The sequence below is a fragment of the Cebus imitator genome, unplaced genomic scaffold (genome assembly GCF_001604975.1).
Source record: "Cebus imitator isolate Cc_AM_T3 unplaced genomic scaffold, Cebus_imitator-1.0 Scaffold315, whole genome shotgun sequence".
In the NCBI taxonomy this organism is placed as follows: Eukaryota; Metazoa; Chordata; class Mammalia; order Primates; family Cebidae; genus Cebus; species Cebus imitator.
Window position 1 is genome coordinate 655,138 of NW_016107630.1, and position 16,080 is coordinate 671,217.

At 36.0% G+C, this 16,080-nt stretch overlaps 1 protein-coding gene across 2 annotated transcripts in view; it reads left to right on the forward strand.

The window, feature by feature from the left end:
* Window positions 1-16,080, forward strand: part of DPYD (dihydropyrimidine dehydrogenase) — a 758,429-nt gene that overhangs the window by 626,588 nt on the left and 115,761 nt on the right. The gene's annotated exons all lie outside the window — the stretch shown is intronic.

The window sequence follows — 16,080 nt, forward strand, 5'->3', positions numbered from 1 at the left end:
GAGAATATATCTAAAGATCAAAATATCAAACCTCTGTTTCAGATAGCTAGCTTAATCCCACAGTGATAGACATGTCAGATATTATAATATTTAGCATATTTCCTCATGTGGAAAATGATAGAATTTCAGTTGTCATGCTTTAAGGGCATTAGCAATAATCTCATTATCATCTTCCTAAATCAATCAGCACATTGTGGATATTAACTCCGTCTGGATGGCACCAGATGTAGTAATGAATATGAGGTGAGAGGAAAGTTTCATGACTCATCATTGAGCCTGAAAACAATGATACAAGCAAAAAATCAGTTTAAACACTGGTGAATTTGTATGGCCAAATGCATTACACATCACACATGCCTGGTCTTATACAGCTACAGTATACTGTTGCACATTTATAAGGCCTGATGTCTCTAAAACACAAAATAAATGTGAGTAATCTGGAGGGAATTAAAAATAAGACAATTCTATGCATGTCTGAGCATTGTTTAATTAGGTAATGTTGATTATAAGCAGATTCAGAATATAAGCAGTGGTTTAAAGTGTGACATTTTATAGACAAAAATGAAATATAAAGCACTTAAAATCCAGTTTATCTGCATTTACCTTGTTTACCTTTTCTTTGACCTAATTCATGTTCAATAATTGATTTAAGACCTGTAGTATATTGATTTATGGGTAGGTGGTAGTAAGATGATTCTGGCTTATACTCTCAAAGCATCACAATTGAAAGTCAGTCATTTTCTTGTCTCAAAATTCTGTCTTATATGTTTATCTGTGTATGATTAATTGTTTACAACATAGATGTAATCATTTTTGTCTTGGAGCTCAATGGAGCAACTTATCTTAGAAATTAGTCAATATGAAAACACACACACACCTGAAAAGATACCAGTTACACATTAAAACACAAAATTCAGAACTTGAATATTCTTACCTCTGAATCAAACCCATTGTGTCACACCTATACCAACAAGGAAGGCCTTCCTGGTAAATAGTACTTAATTATTCTTACCTCATTTGGTCTTCACAACAGCTCTGCATGGAAAGCTCATTCTGAACAGAAAACAAACAGTATTACCTCAGGCTGCTGCAGTCAAAAGTTTTGTTTGATAATAGAAATGTGAAAAGAAACCAAAGGATTCATGAATAAATTAGTATGTGCTGAATGAAAGAATAAATTAATTAGTAGGTAATTTCTGAGTAATAGAGAAAATGTTCAAAGAAATGATGAGTTTGAATATTGCTCTCTCAGCTGGGCACAGTGTCTCACACCTATAGTTCTAACCCTTGGAGGCCAAGGCAGGAGGATCACTTCAGCCCAGGAATTCAAGATCAACCTGGGTAACATAGTAAGACCGTATCTCTACAAAAAATTTAGGAAATTAGCCAAGCATGGTGGCATGTACTCCTAGTCCCAGCAACTCAGGAGGCTGAAGGAGGAGGATTCCATGTGCCCAGGAGTTTGAGGCTACAGTGAGCTATGATCATGCCACTATACTCAACCTAGGCAACAGAGAGTGAGACCCTAACCAAAAAAAAAAAAAAAAAAAAAAAAAGAGAGAGAGAGAGAAGAAAGGAAAAAGAAAAACAAACAAAGAAAATTGCTCTCTTCCGGTAGAAATTCAGAATGATTTATTAAACTCTCCTGGCCAAATCCCCAGCAAACAGAGAAGACCTTTACTGGGCACATGCAGTGGTTTTGCAGGACCTGTATTAGAGGAAGCAAATCATTTACAATGCCAATAGTATTTGTACAAATTTACTCAATAATACATTTGATCATTTACTTTGAACTATTTCTAAGTATTTTGATGAAGTGTTGAACTGTAAATTTAAAGTATATTTGAGATAATTAAATATAGAGAGGGAATTCTTTGAAATAAAAATATTGGTCCTGACCCAAGAATACTGAACTGATCTCTATGGGTGTGTGATGCAGAAACCCCAAAAAGGTAGATAAGAGAGTCCAGACACAAGATAGAGACCTTTTTCCTCAATGTCTCCAGGCTCTGTTTTATCTGTCCTTCATTATAGTTAGAATCCAGATTGCTTTAACATCTATGTGTGAAAATTAGAACATTGTATATATTGGATTTGATAGTATGAATTCAGAAATTGTTAAATGAGATCTTTCTAGAATTCTTAATTACACATTTCTTCAGTTAGTGTTAAAGGGGACTACTAGAAGAGAAAACATAATCAAGTGACAATAGCTGTTAAGATTCAGGTATCTAGACTGGGAACACCAGAGAAGCAAAAATCTATATACAGGCCTTGTTCAGTTTATCTGTAACACATAGTAGTTTGAATATCAAGAAGAATGCTGAAGAAGTAGAGCTGCTTCTTTGCATCCTTGAAATATATTGGCATAACCAAAGAAGAATTAAGTAATAATGCAAAGAAATTAATATATAAATGGTACAATGAGCAATTTAAAATGCAACAGAAGTTGAGAGAAAAGTATTCTATTGTGGATTGGTATGAATTCTTAATTATGATATATTTGTATAATTACAGAGAAAAATGTATTCTTGACAGGGAATGAAAGGGAATTCTGTTTGTCACTGACTGAAACTATTACAATATTTTTATTTCGCTTCATTTATTCATTCATTGAGTAAGTCATATGCCAGGCAAAGATCTTTGTGTGGCAAGTACTGGGTATTCAATGGTAACCAAAAGAAATATAGTCTCTGCCCTTTTTAAATGCTGTGACTAAAATCTGGTGAATGAGATCCAAATGATGATACCTATTGTACACGCACGTAGGCACCAAAGTAGATAATTATGTATATTTTATTTGGTATAACACTCATAAAATATCTGTGCTACATATACATAGATATATAATATATGTATATATGTGTGTCTGTGTATGTATAAATATATGTATATATTTGTATATACATATATAATGTGTATATATATATGCTTGTGTGTATGTATGTGTGTACATAAACATATACACATATAAACATATACATTAACATAAACATACATACACATACATTATAAACATACATATATATCATCTCCCTGTTTTCATGTGAAAGCTGTTGCCTTTGTAGTAGTGGTCAAAACAGAAAGCAGGATTGCATTATGGTTACAAGAAAGGAACCTGGGGGAAACAGAGATAGAATTTTAATCTTTGTTCTCCCACTTAGTAGCTGTATGATCTTAATCAAGGCCTTTAATTTCTGACCTCGTATTTACCCATCTGCTAACTGAAGAAAATAATACCCAAGGTGTTTTGTGAGTTTAAATGTGGTACTATATGTGGACATATTTTGAACAGGGTTTAGAACATAATAAGTAACCTAAGTAAATTTCAATGTGCTGTAATCATAAGGGAATTTGGGTAAAGCATAAAGAAATAAGTTTCAAAAGGACAGAATATTAAGTTCGTTAAATTGTATCAAATTTTTCCACCCTTAAAGGATTTGGATTTTGAGTAGCTCCTTGCCCTTCCTGTCTTTTTGAGTTTTTTTAGGCCGAAGAAGCCTTGGAGGAGTGTCTGGAGAAGACATGGAGACTCCATACCCCTCCCTCATACTTTGCCCTATGCATCTTTTCTATTTGGCTGTTCCTGAGTTGTACCTTTTATCATAAACAGTTAAACTGAAGTCCAGTGGGATGGCAGAGCAAGCCCGTGATCACAGGCAATGTCCACCATTCATTCGCTGCCACCTCATTCCCGTAAAGCACTGGAGATGCCCCAGGAGTACACAATTCCAGTGAACCACATTGTGTGAGAGTTCAGCAAGATTCAAGACAAGTACAAGTTTACAGGAGATGAAAGGGATAGAGAAAAGAAACGTAAAGAACACTGTGGCAAAGCAACAAGACCCTAGTAGTAGGGTTTCTAAAACAGGCTCGTGGAATGAAAAAGGGGCTGGGCCAGATAAAAGGAAACTTGAGGGACAGAGTGACTGGATGCAACATGCAGTCCTTGATGAAACCCAGGCTTGGATAAACCAGCTATAAAAATATTATGGAAATTTTACTGTGGATATCAGATTATACTAAGGAATTATTTATTTTATTAACTGCAAAAATATTACTTTGGCTATATAGAAAAATGATTTTATTCTTTAAAAGATATAAAGTTTTTACTAAAAGTGAAAAAAACTGTGGTAATTCTTCAATAGGTGAATGGATTCTATGGCTACAGAACAACCTGGAGCAACCTTAAATGCATATTGCTAAGTGAAAGAAGTCAATCTGAAAAAGCTACATATATTTGATGTCAATTATATGACATATTGGAAAAGGCAAAACTATGGAGACAGTAAAAAAGATGGGTGGTTGCCAGGGAATGGGGGAGGCGAAGGTGGGAGGGATGAATAGGTACAGCACAGGAGATTTTTAGGGCAGTGAAGCTATTCTGTATAAAACTCTAATGATGGATACATGTCATTACTCATTTGTCAAAAACCATAGAAAGGTACAATGCAGAGAGTGAATCTTCATATAAACTGAACTTCAGTTAATAATAACATATCAATATTGGTGCTGTGACTATAACAGATGTACTGTCTAATGCAAGATATTAACAATGGGGAATCTGCTGAGTGTGGGGGTGGTGTGGGCATATGAAACTCTATGTACTATCTGCCCAATTATTCTGTAAATCTAAAAGTGTACAAAAAGCAAAGTCTGTTAATTATTATTTTTTTTAAGTTGGAGGCCAAAAGGGACCCTTTAAATCTAGGATTATTTGGATCAATAACAGGATCAAGTTGGGTACTGTTACTGAATCAAGTCAGGTCTCCAAGATTCCAAATCCCCACCTAAGTAATAAAAGCCTTGTGAATTTGATCCAATGTTAATGCTCTGAGGCCTGCATAAGTATCTGAAAGACCAGAATGTTAAACTAAACCAAAAGTGACAGAGCATTTTGGAATGCATTCCAGAAGGATAAGTGAAATTCTCCCTCCAGTATAAAGATAAGAAGAAAGAAACCCTCTAAGTAAAAGAATCACAGATCCTAGTGGTAAGGACAATCCCAGATTATACTGCTGGTCCTGGTATTTTCATTAATAGTTTCCCATTTACTCTCAAGTATCACAGTTTGGATGGTAAATTATATGGTCTTCTCTAAGCATCCTCCTAAATCCCTCAGCCTAGAACTTTTACTGGTATTTGTAATCTTTCTTCAGGTTGTCATAGTCACAGATCATAAAATATGTGCCCTTTTAGTGAGAAAGCATAAATAAAACTACTTTGGACATTGTGTTTGTTCGTCTATAACCATGGTACAGTAGATCCACCTTTTGTAGCTAAAGACTAGGCATTTTAGTTTTAGGTTCTTGGTCTTCATTAAAACTAACAGCCAAAAAAATACTAGCATACAATTTATTTTCCTGGTCTTTCCACAGAATCACACACTTTGTTTTCCATATATACGGTAAAGGGATTAAAAATGAATTTAATATTTTTAAAAGCTCCTTTTAAAAAATGCAAACCTTATTGCTTCATTTCTCTAGCCTCCATGGCATGCACTGTGTTTACCGTATATTAACTTGAACACTGGCAAGCCTGTTTTGTTTTTTTCTACAGTACTTAACTCTTACATAGTTTATTCACTCTTAATCAACTGAACTTCAGCTTTTGTGTCCCAGAATATACTGGCAACACAGTCAGAATTGTTGACTCACTGATAACAGGGAAATTGTACTCTCGCACAGATTTGCGTTTTTATCAATTTATAGATTAACCATCACCAACTACTGAATTGTGCATGCTTTAAGAGATTGTCAGGGCTATTTGAAATGTTATTTCTTGATAACAAATTTTTCTCATTGTAGGCGAATTGTTCTGTTTTTTTCGGAATGTGACTATCTGCTTAGTTGTTGAGTGACCACATAACCTTCAGCCATCTTCAGGGTTCAGAAAAAGATTCCATGCATTAATTTTCCCTATAGACTTTTCCTCTCTAGGCATTATACTACTTCTCCTCTGTGATCAAACTCTATGTGGTATTTTAGTAAATGATATGAGAAATCAAGTTTTCCCAGCTGTGTTGACTCTGTTGAAAAAGAAAGATTGCCTAAAATGAAGAATTTGAGTCATCTGACAGCTATTGTTTGGATGTTTAGTTTCCTTTTCTTGCCCCACTTCTATCGTGAGAGGTGCTGAGTATGCACAATGCTACATGCAAACCCTTACACCACCACCTGTGTTACTGCAGAGTAAATTGAAAATTACTGTGGTAACTGATGCAGCACCAAAGGCTGATGGCGAGAAACTATGTTAGTAGAAAAATCCTACTGCCTCTGAAGTGCAGTGGCCAAACTTCCTCAAACTGCAGCCACAGTTCCTAACCAAAGAATGGGCCACATAGGATCCTGGTGTGTAGAACACTCCAGTTGTTACCTCAGTCTTTTGAGTCTTGTACATATGCCCGTTGGGAAGCAGAGCCATCAACAGCAATATCTTTGAAGAGACAGAACAGTAATCACCATTCTTTGGCCCTACATGTTGTACCTGGCTCACCCATTTTATCTCTAGTGTCACATAAAAGGCAGACAGAGGTGCTGTGTCTCTGTATGGTTCTTATTATTATTTCTTGGTTGCAGTCATTATTGAGATCTGAGTCCAGTTGGAGCTCACTTTTAAAGTACAGATACAAGGAAGGGGGCAGGGGCAGTCTCGCCTGCAGGGCACAGCCCTTTGACTAATCAGCCCAGGCCATCTTCAGTGAAGTTGTGTCATCAACAAAGTGCAACAGAGAAGATCAGTGTCACAAATGCTCTTCTGAATAGTAGTCGAGTGGGTAGCCCATCACCTATGCTGCCTTTGAGAAAATACTTGGAGAATTGATGATTATATTCCGGCTGGCAAAATGCGGTTTGGATCTCAGTATAATATACCTTGAAAACATTTTATTCTCTTCAGTCTGTCTTTAGCTGAACTTGGGTTAAGAAATTAATTAGAGATTGACCACAGAGCAACACTGAAAAATAGACTTTCAAACTCCATAAAGTTCCTTCTTAATTGGAGGAAAAGGGGGAAATTTATATACGTAAAATTTATCAGAGATTTTATCATTTAAAAGGTAAGTAATATACTGAGAAGAAATATATGATATATGCAATAAATGACTCCTATGCCATTTGGACTTATCAATGAGTGGCAATTAAAAACAACTTTGAAAATATGTAATAAACAGAGCTACTTACCCATCATACAATTTTTCTGAACTGAACTTTTGAAAAACAACATCTGGGGGGCTATTCGTTTGTTGTTCTTCCCCACCCCCCGCCCAATCCTATTTGCTGTGGTCAGAACATAGACAACTGAACTCAAAGCCAGATTTCTTAGTAGAATGGCATTTGGACACCTATTTTACTTAGTGATCCTGTGCAGTTTAGTAGCAAAGCTGAAATAAGCCCTCTCCTTTTGGGGGAAACAAGATGGTATTCTGCTGAATGCTAGAATTTTATCACTTTGGGGGAAAAAAAAAAGTTGCTTGAGAGACCTAAGAATATAAAACCATTTGAGATCTCAGAAGGAGTTTAAATCAATTCACTGCCACAGTTACAGAGCAGATGAAAGAGCCTGCTGTCTCAATTGCCAGGAAACTACTTAGAAACTCTCACTTTGATTTCTTCACGTAGTCCGTTACATTACTGCTAAATGCAATATATAGGGACATCACGACTTTGATGTTGTACAGCTCAAACAAATGGAAACTAATATGATAGAACAACTAAGATTTGTGGTTTCATGTGAAGATACAAATATATCCCCATCTAGTTCCCTATTTACCATGTATCTCCAGGGCTGTCTTTTAACCTATATTTTTATAAAATTATAATTTTGGTGTTTTATTCATGAGTTCTAGTAAGGAATGCCATGTTTATGTAGTACCAAAAGCTCATTGGGGGATATTGTTATTCTAAATTCTGACTTTATCTATATGTGTTGTATGCCAGTTTCTAAAATACAATGTAGTTTTATACATCTGTTTGCCAGTACTGGTCAGAACTCAGTTACATGAGGAATAATTGATTCCATGCCTTCAGAAAACCTGATATTTTTAATCAGTGGGTGTGGACAGATAGAATTAGAAACTGCATTTCTACCCAAAGACAGCAGAAATATAGTTTCCAGTTAAAGTAGGAAATGTTAAGTGGGTCATCCAAATATTAAAACCTTAAATGTTAAAAATCTGTGGATTTCTGTCATAATCAATTAATAAATGTGAAATCACTTTGCTTCTTATTATGAAAATTATAAATAGGTGCTTGTTTATATATGTAATACTTTCATCTCATTTAAGACTCGGAAATTTATATAAATAATAATAAAAAGAAAAGGTAAGCTCTGCAGAGATCAGAAGTTCTAAGTCTTACTATTGGTCCTCCCAGTTACAAGTCTCCATTTGGGGCACTGCATTCAGTGTTTGGCTTCCTCACTTACTAAACAATTCATAGAACCTTCTCTGTCTTTCTCTTAGAACTGATATGTGGACTAAGTACAATGGTATTGAGAGGCAGTGTTGTAGCAGAAAGAGCTTCAGACCAGGCAGGTCTGCCTGCACTGCCTCCAGCTACCTGTGTACCATGGACAGATCCTATAGCCTTTCTGGACTTCTAATCTCTGAAATGAGGAGGCTGATCTGAAAAAAAGTCTAAATTCCCTTTGATCTTATTTGTCACCATGCTTTGAAAACTGTAAATTACTGTATAGATATTTCTTTTTGACAACATTCTTTGAAAACTATAAAGGGCTATATAAAATATTGCAATGTTTTGCATAGTTTAAATAAAATACATGCTAATCAAAATAGGTTAGTAAGAAGAGATAATATAATCTTTTTTGCCTGAGAAAGCTTTAAAAATTGGATGAACAACCCTCCTTATTTAATGTTTTGTATATGAACCACATTCATGGGAGGTTTCTTGAACCTCTTCCAGATACATGCAACTCAGTTATTAATGCAATTTAGAATGTGATAACCATTGCAGAAGAATTTCCATTTTTGCTTAAATGTAGTAATTCTACAGTAGACCTTTTACTAATGAATTTACAGGAACTTGGAGACCACTTTAGACTTAAATTATAAAGATAGATTTTACTCTCATGTAACCTGAAGGCACATATTTCTAAGTCCTGAAGTGGAGTTTGTCTTTCTGTAGAATAAGAAATGAAAAGGGATAATTATGGTCATGGGTTTATCTGAGTTGTGTTTAATAGATCAAGACCTCTATTTTTTAACTTTGTAATGTTTTAAAATAGCAGTTGAAAAATGTGCTGTTTGATTACACAAAAACATGCGTCCATTTCTGGGTGTTCTGCTTTTATAGAACTCTTCTTTGCCAAATTATTCACCTTGGATAAATATTTTGAATCTAATTTAGATTTTATTTGATAGCTTCCTTGTAAATTTCTTTTACTTTTCAGATTAAGTTAGCTTTTTTTTTTTTTAATAGGCAATACCTTCCATTTTGGCCTCTGCTAGGCACATGAAATTCTAGATTACCTAAAATTCTACAATACCAATGAAGTTTAGCACATTCTGTCTCAGCATTATAATTTTCACAGTACATCCACCTTCATGATATAAATCTTCACAACAATAAGTTGTTGTCATCCTCCTTTTTCAGATTTGGAGAAGAGAAAGGGAACTCAACAAGCTAAATGACTTGCCCCAGTTACACAGCTGCCAAATGACAGAGTTAGGTATCAGACATGAATCTTCTAACAACAAAATCAAAGCTTTTTTTTTTTTGAGATGATTACTTAATGCAAATAAAAATAAGGTCCATAGCCTTCCTCTGCAGCATTTGACCAAAAACGTATTATATTTTAAAATTATATCCTGCCTAATTCATACCCTAATGATTTATTCATATTATGAAATTTAATTTTGGTGCCAATCTAGCTGAGTGCAAGCTACTATTTTAAGCACTTAAGTATGTTGCCTTTTAGTTTCCTATGTGCTAAGTATTTAATCTCCATTTGTAAGTGAAAAAAGTTGCTCATGATTACGCAGCTAAGATGTAACTGGAACTCGATTCTGTTTGACTTCTGTGTGCATGCTCTCAACCTCTTAACTTGATATGGCATAGAATCCACAAGATTTGACTTTAAGAAATAGGGCTTCAAGTCCAAGCTCTTTCCATTTTTCAAGTAAGAATATTATTCCCTCTTCTGCCTAAGTCAGGTTTATTTTGAGTACTGAAAGAAATAATGTATGTAAAGAAGATTTTGAAGACATAAATCTCCATAAATAGGTAATTTATTGATAATCTAGTTAATCTCACTTTATGAAAAAAAAATAAGAAAAGAATATCTCCTGACAACCTTCTGTGACACCATCCAGGTATTTGTGCAGTTGCTCTGCACAGGCAGGCCTCCATTAAATGTGCCTGCACCTAAAGTAAAAATTCAGGGCACTGTGTCAGACCCCTGGAGGAGACTATTTGGCGCTTTATGGCACACATCAAATCATGCTGCACAGGGGGCCACCACCTACTCAGCTACTTCATAGGGCTGATCCTGCTGAGAATCTAGGGGCCTCTCTTTAAAATAGCCCACGATAGGGATATTCACACTTATAAAAATAATTAATGGTGGCAACGATCCTTATAATGGCACCTGATGCCCTGCTGTGAAGAAAGATAAACCAGCCTTCACCATAAAGAACTTACAAATTATACTAAGCAAACATGTTAACAGCTATTAAGAGTCCTAATCAGAGCTGTTAAACAAACAATTAAGAGATGTCATATAAAATACACCCATTTAGGCATAGCAGCTACATGTTTGGAGTTTTAACAAGAACAATTTACCTTTGAGATAGAGATAAAACCCTCAATGGAGTATAAAGGTTAGGCAACGACAAGGCATCTTTCTAAGCAATTCCATTTCCTGAGATCAAATGCATGGGCAAAGCTGTTCTCAATGGTGCACTTGCATCCTAAGATTTATTTTTAGTCTTATTACTGTTTAATCAGCAAATTATTCTTGTTTCTTCAAACATGACTTTTATAAGTAGTGCATTTTTTTAAAAGGCTATTAAAATATTGATATAATCTAATAGTAAAAATTAATAAGAAACCTATTTGTTTAGAAGAATTTTTTTGCAATCAGCATTTCAGTTGAGATGAGATGCGCCTCTGCCAGTACTTAAGACTTTGCTGTTCTAAGTATGGTCCAGCAGCAGCAGCAGCCCCCGAAAACTTGGCCAATGCATAATCTCACTCCAGGATCCCACTCCAAAGCTACAGAACCAGAATCTACATTTTAAAAAGATCCCCACCTGATTTGTATGTACAATAAAAATTTTTTTGTAAAATGTGTATGTACAATAAAATTTTTACAGAAAATATCAATGTGCAAAATATCGATGTGCAAAGTTCCTACTGTCAGAAATTCTGTCAGGAAAATTAGTAGGTTAGTCTTATTGGAAGTAAAAATTAAACTACTTACTTCAGAAAGGTACATAAATAATGTGACATTTGCCATATGATTAAGTATATCTGAAGTCATCCCCTCCAGCACTCGAGCCTCATGGGGATTCCAGGGCTTCCAGCATTGCACACTATCCCTACTCTTGCTCAGTAAGTACCTTGTAGTCTCTTCTCCCTCTTCAAGTTTTGTGTTCAGTTCACATTCTCAGTATAGCTCCCATTTATGTGGAGCGTTAACCCGGTAGGATAAAGAGCCTAGAAGTGCGTGGGAAACGGAGTTTTCTTAGCCTTGGGTCCTGCCATGTTCTTCTACAGTTAAAAGATACCAAGTCTATATTTTGGCCTCTCCACTCCTTGGCTGAGTCTACTACATACAAATTGTGCCATGTTGGAGGATTGAGAGAATTCATAGCTTTTGTATCTTCTTCCTGGAAAAATCAGGGATGATTTAGATTATACTTTACTGTTCATCCTTTGAGAAGTATTTCTAGATTCCTTTTAGCAGCGGGTTTTTACAATAGTCATGAAAATCCTATAAAGTACATGACATTATATGACTTTCAAAATCTGATTTCTTATGTTCACATGGTGAACTATTTTAAGACTGTAGTAAAATATACCCATAAGCATATACTACAAAAAAAATAGGATCTCAGAGTGAGCAAAGAGGATTAAGTAAAGCATCAGTTGACTTTTATAGTCAAAAGAAAAAGAAACCCCCCTGGAGGAAATGATAATGATGTTCCTTATAATTGTGAGAAAAAAAATCACCACCAACTCTAAGAAAGTTATAACAGGCCTAATTAATGTACAAATTGTTCCTCCTGAGAAACAGATTTTTTTATATAATGTAAATGGGCTTCCTAGAAAATGTTCCTGTTCATATTTAGTAGTTATTCTATGCTCTTTTCTACATTGTACTAACATTCAGCACTTCAGAATAGAAAATGAAGGGGTTTTTATTTCTGCTTTTTGGTTTTGGCTTATTATTTTTATACTGTACAAGTAAGGTAAATTGAAAACACTGACAATTTTTATCTAAAAGCATGGATTTTTCAAAACCATAACTATATTTCAGTTGAAGATAACTTGATTAAATATATGTGTTTGGTCCATGAAATTGTTGTAGAAAAAGTAATTGTAGTTGTATTAAAAGTTTTTCCTCTGTTAATGTCTGTATCTAGATTATATTCTAATGTATGGTCAGGAATTCTGGTGCCATCACTTTCTAACCGTGGGGTCTGGAGCAAGTCATTTAACTTTCCTAAGACTCAGTTTCCTCATCTGTAAAATGGGGCTGAAATTAAACCTATCTTTTAGGTTATTTTGAGGACTAAAGAAGATAATGTGTTTAAAAGTGCTAACAGAGTGCCTGGCCCATAAGAAGAGCTTATTTCATCTTAGATATTGCATTGTTCTATTCTCATCACATAATCATTCAGCCAATTTTGACAGAAAACTCATACATAGAAACCAGTCTGTCCTATTCTGAAATGTAAAATAACTGCATCTCTTTAAAACATAATTATTTTCATTCTTCAAAAAAAATAAAACGTGGGCCAAGCATGGTGGTTCACGCCTGTAATCCCAGCATTTTGGAGAGGCCAGGTGGACAGATTGGTTGAGCTCAGGAGTTTGAGACCAGCCTGGGCAATATGGCAAAACCTTATCTCTATAAAAAAATTTAAATAAATATATAAAAAAGAGACCCAGGCATGGTGGTGTGTGCATGTAGTCCTAGCTACTTGGAAAGCTGAGGTGGGAGGATTGCTTGAGCTCAGGAGGTTGAGGCAAAACTGAGTTGTGATCACCCCACTGCCCTCCAGCCTGGGCGACAGAGCAAGACCCTGTCTCAAAAATAAAAAAACAAAATGCAAAACCCTGTAACCTATACCCCCAGTTCACCTCTTTCTCCTACAGGAGCCAAACTTCTTCTAAGTGTTATTTGGCTATCTTTAGTTCATTATCCCCCATCCATTCCTCAACCTACCCCACAAACCGGCTTCTACTCCATTGCACATCTCTCCTATAAAGGCAAATGTTGTCCAGTATCCTGCCAAGTGCTACATCCAGTTAGCACTTTCAGCTCTGATATGTGGCACCTGACTTAATTCTCTTGGATCTCTTCTTGTTTTCCCTCACGATCATCTTCCTTAGCCTTCCTTTATGTGCTAGCATTCCCACAATTTCACACTTGAATGTTCTTTAGGTATACATCACGGAATCACTACCACTCCTTGCTGAGAACTTCTAGGCATACACACACACACACGCGCGCACACACACACACACACGTGCGTGTGTGTATATGTGTATGTGTGTCATATGTATATATGTATGTATGTGTATGTATGTATATATACATATTACCTCTCTCTCTTTCTCTCTCTCTACTTATCCCATTTCCCATTCTGGAAACTCCTAGTGTGTTTTCAATAAATTCTCTCAACTAACCTAGCAACAATGAGGTATCAGGTAGCATGCTAGGCACAAAGCTTACAATAAAATGTATTTAGTTTAATACCCAAAAGGCTTTAAGAGTCTGAAATAGAATCTTATTATTCTGTTTTCGGGCGTTGCCTTCATTTTCATTCATGTATGAGATGATTTTTATTTGTTGGTTGTCATTGCCAGACACTCTGGTATATACAAGGCATTCAGTGTCTGGGAAAATAGGATGGAAATGAGTTGTTATTTGCTTAGTTTTGTTTTAATAGTTGCTTCATTAGACAAATTTGAAATATGGATTAGGAAGGATGTTGAATTTCATGTTGTAAATTTTGAATTTGAAGTGATGTTGGGCCCTCTGAGTGAAGAGGTTCTACGGGAAGTTGTAAATGAGTCTCTGGAATCCACATGTGATATCAAAATTGGAGGGATATCTTTGGAAATAATCAACCTAGAAGCGGTTATTTGAATCCATATTCTTCAAGCTTTAACTCAAATCCCAGCCACAATCACAGAATCCCCAGGGGTTTTTTAATGGAAGAACTGTAATTTCTCTGATTTAAACTTCATTAACTCCAGAATCTTCTATTTCAGTTTTCTTTTCTTTTTAATTATTTGTATTAGTCTATTCTCATGCTGCTAATAAAGATATACCCAAGGCCAGGTGCAGTGGCTCATGCCTGTAATCCCAGCACTTTGAGAGGCCAAGGTGGGTGGATCACAAGGTCAAAAGATTGAGACCATCCTGGCCAGCATGGTGAAACCCTCTCTATACTAAAAATAGAAAAATTAGCTGAGTATGATGGTGTGTGTTTGTAATCCCAGTTACTTGGGAGGCTGAGGCAGGAGAATCATTTGAATCCAGGAGGCAGAGGTTGCAGTGAGGCAAGATCATGCCAGCATAGCAACAGAGTGAGACTGCATTTCAAAAAAATATATATACATATGTGTGTGTGTGTGTGTGTGTGTGTGTGTGTGTGTGTGTGTATGTGTGTATGCCCGAGCCTGGGTAATTTATAAAAGAAAGAGGTTTGATTGACTCACAGTTAAGCATTTCTGCGGAGGCCTCAGGAAACTTATAATCATGGCAGAAGGGGAAGCAGGCACATCCTTCTTTACATGGTGACAGGAGGGAGAAGTGCCAAGAAAAAGAGGAAAAGCCCCTTACATAAACCATCAGATTGTGTGAGAACTCACTATCATGAGAAAAGCATGGAGATAGCCACCCCCATGATTCAGTTACCTCCTACCAGGTCCCTCCCACTGCACATGGTGATTATGGGAACTGCAATGCAAGATGAGATTTGGGTGGGGACACAGCCAAACTATATCATCACTATTCATTCATCAGGTATTTTTGGAAGCAGATTAACTGACAAACACTGTCCTAGTCACTGGGGATAATATAGTAACCAAAATAAATGCAATTCTTCTCTTCTGAAACTTTGGTCTAATTGGGGAGTGAGTTGTCAATTGAATAATCATGTAATAATTAGAAGTTAAAAATGTCTGATTAAAAGAAGGCCAGAACCTACTCTCGGCTCCTGGAGGCCTCTTTGAAGAAAGGACATTTACCGTGAGCCTGAGGAATGGTTGGTAGTTAGCCATGTGTGGAAAGGAAAGGCCTTCTAGCCAGTGAGATCTTGTGAAAAGATCCTAAGGCAATGAAAGAATATGGCATTTTTTTTTTTTGAGGAAGAGAGGAAAGACCTGGGTGACTGGATCATAGTTGACAAGAAGAAGAACAATAGCAGATTAGGAGGGAAACAGAGGCAGGGGTAAATGATGTTTGAGTTAACTGAACGAACAGCACTCCAGCCTCAGTTTGACCACCTTCACACATGAAGGCAGCACATCCCAATAGAGGGGCAATGAGAATTTTAATGGCCTTTCTTATGTTGTGCCAAATTTGACTCCTTGAAAATTCAACCTGACATATAATAAACTGTACCTATATAAAGTATACAACTTAATAAGTTTTGGAATGTGTATATACCCGTGACACCATTACCATTGCAAGTTTATGAAAATGTTCATTGTCCCTTAAAGTTTCTCTGTGTTCCTTTGCAGTCCAGTCCTCCTCACCACCCACATCTCCAGACAGTGACTGGTCCATCATGTCTCAAACAGTGCCTGGCACATAAAATAAATATTTGTTGAATCAAAGAAAAGTGAATTTGTTTGGAGAATTAGCTCTTGGTTTGACATTTGG